The following is a 3,062-nucleotide window of genomic DNA, read 5'->3' as shown; positions in this document are numbered from 1 at the left end:
GACTTGTTGCTTTCTCAGTTTCATCTGTTAGTTGGAGCCTGGCATCTTCAACTTGCTATGGACTCCCAGGGCCTGTGGGGCAAGATTTAACTCCAGTTCCTGAGGAGCTCCAATTCAGTAGGGAAGAAACCCCCAAACCATCAATTGTGGTACTAATTAATATGGAGGGGAAAAAGAATGTAGTGGTAACTGGGCTTCTTCACTGTGGCATTTGGGGCCAGATAACTTTATAATGGAGGCTGTGCTGTGCATTGTAGGATACTTGGCAGTACCCCTGTCCTCTAACCACAGCAGGAGACAGTTGGGCCCCTCCAGTAGCGACAACTATAAATGTCTCCTGAGAGGTAATACCACCTCTGGTTGAAAGCTGCTGTGAGAGAGATACCTGGAGGATGTGGGTGTTGTGGGGACTGGTGTCACTTTATCTGGGTTGGTAGGGGGATCTGCCTCTGAGTACGAAGTGACATTTAAGTTGAAGCCAAATGAATGTGTAGGCAGCAGCCTCTTCAGGGAGCCCACCCATGCAAAGGCCCTGTGTCAGAGGAAGAATCTCGTGTATTACGAGAAAGTGTGTTCTGAGGACTGAAAACCGGTATGGTTGCAGCAGTGCCCCCCCCCCCCCCCAGAGGACTGGCAAGAAATGGTGCTGAAGAATGGGAACAGGAACTGGCAAGATGCTGGGGGGAAGGGACTCCATGAATACGTCTGTCAGAAGAGTCCCACTCTTGGCAAACAAAGCGCTTGTGCGTATTTGGGATTAAACCTGCCCTCCATCACCAAATTATAATATGCCTCACTGTGTTTCAGTGACACCGTTCTCAGATCAAACCTTATGAGTTAGTTTGGTTGGGATAACAAGAAGGGGAAGGAGAGGGGAAGGGCAGTGCATCCTGGTAGTGAGGGGCTTCCCAAGGGCTGTGTGAGGGCCCCAGGGGCCTAGCAAGAGGCATCCTGGAAGATCCTGGAAGAACAGGAATAGGGTGCCAGTTTGCCTCCTATCACCCTGGACCCGGCAAGAGCTGGACCCGCTCCTCCCAAACTTGCTGTTTTCGGGGGGTAGGGTGGTGCAAGGGTGCCTTTAGCTGGCCCCCAATAGATTCTCTAAAATAGCTAGGTTTTGATGTGCACTTTTGGAAAACAATGCATTAAAAAAACCATGATGGAATGGATATTGTTCAGGATGACTGCAATTTTACAGTCAATTAATCTAAAACAACTTGAGTGACATAGCCTAAGGGCAACATGAGGATAGCAAAGGTCATGTAGATGCATGGAGTCAGGCAGGCAGAAGGTTAGATAAGCTGGGAGGTTATTAAAATACAGACTCCTGGACCCTACTCCTAGAGACTGAGATTCATAATGAATGTATATATACTCATTTATTTGTTTTGAAAATATTTATTTGAGAGAGGGTGGGGAGGGCAGAGAGAGAGGGAGATAGAGAACCTCAAGTAGACTCCCCACTGAGCACAGAGCCTGATGTGGGGCTCAAGTGCAGGACCCCAAGATCATGACCTGAGCTCGAGTCGAGCCATTCAGGTGCACGTAAGTATTTACTTTTTTGTTTGTTTAAGTTACAGAAGACAAGCTACCGCAAATTATTTTATATTTCAACCAAAATACTCAGATTTCATGAAAGAGTATGTAGGAATAAGAGCATGTAATTGCCCCTCATTTCTACTTATTTCAGAAGTGACTCTCAGGAAATGAATGCAGCAACTTTATATCTGGAGTGGATGGGTATTTTGATGCCAGGTTTTTAAAATTTTTTTATTTTTTTTATTAACATATAATATATTATTAGCCCCAGGGGTACAGGTCTGAATCGCCAGGTTTACACACTTCATAGCACATACCTTCCCCAATGTCCATAACCCCACCACCCTCTCCCTATCCCCCTCCCCCAGGCAACCCTCAGTTTGTTTTGAGACATTAAAAGTCTCTTATAGTTTGTCTCTCTCCTGATCCCATCTTGTTTCATTTATTCTTTTCTTACCCCCCAACCCCCCCATGTTGCCTCTCAACTTCCTCATATCAGGGAGTTGATGCCAGTTTTGGGGCTAAACAAATTCCTCAGTGTCCCCCTAGGAAGACGGTAAGAAATGTAGGGGAGGCATACCGGGACACTGCATTTCATGGTCTCGTGAAGAAATGTTTCTTCCAGGTTCATAGTGCTCTCTAGAAGGAAAGAAAGAACAATTTGCCATTTGCTCTTCCTCTGATCAAGGTCTTTTGTCAGTTGACTGTGGGCCGCTTTAGACACACACATCCTCCCAAGACTTGGTTTCTTCAGCTCTTGATGACATCAGGTTATCTGAGGAAGTACAACAGAAGGGCGCTCCTCCACCCACTGCAAAGGCAATGACAGATGACGACAAGTAGCTTTGATGTGGCATGGGAGCTCGGTGTACCTAGGGCTGTGGGAGAGTCTCATCGTTAGCACTACCAGAGAGCTAAATGTATATAGTTCCCGTGGGCCTCTCAAGGACCCTTCCAGCTCTGACTTAAGAGTCTTCGGCTGCCCCATTAGTGTCTTTCCCCACTCCCTCCAGTCCTCCCCCCATAGGGCCCTCAGCATAATCTGAAACACCGAGATCGAATTGTGTAGCATGTTAGCTAAAAGGCTCCCACTGTTCCCCAGTGGGTAAAAGTTGAACTTTGTCATAAGCCTCCACAGCTTCCTTGTCTGCCTCGTGCAGCCCCTTTCTGCTGTGCTCTGGTGGGATGTGTAAGGACCTATTTAGCCAGAGCAACTCCCTTTTGGTTAAAAGCCATTTTGTTGCTTTGTGCAGTAAAACTTAAACTGACCCTGCCCACCACCCCTCCGAGAAACTTACTTAGAAGCAAGTCTGGGAAACCAGTAAAATATGGTCAGCCAGTTCTTAATAACAGAGCCCAGAATACAAGGATGAGTTGGGCCAGGTGGAGACATCCAATCAGTAAGAAACTCACATACTTTTTCCCTAACCACCAAAGAATGTAAACCCCACCGTTTGGGCGCCAATCTTGAGCACCAATTCTGACCAGAGTAATAGGTTAGTTCAAACAGCTACTATAGGGTA

Source organism: Lutra lutra, chromosome 5 (assembly GCF_902655055.1).
Source record: "Lutra lutra chromosome 5, mLutLut1.2, whole genome shotgun sequence".
Lineage (NCBI taxonomy): Eukaryota > Metazoa > Chordata > Mammalia > Carnivora > Mustelidae > Lutra > Lutra lutra.
The sequence above is the reverse complement of the archived record's forward strand: the minus strand, read 5'-3'. Positions refer to the sequence as shown.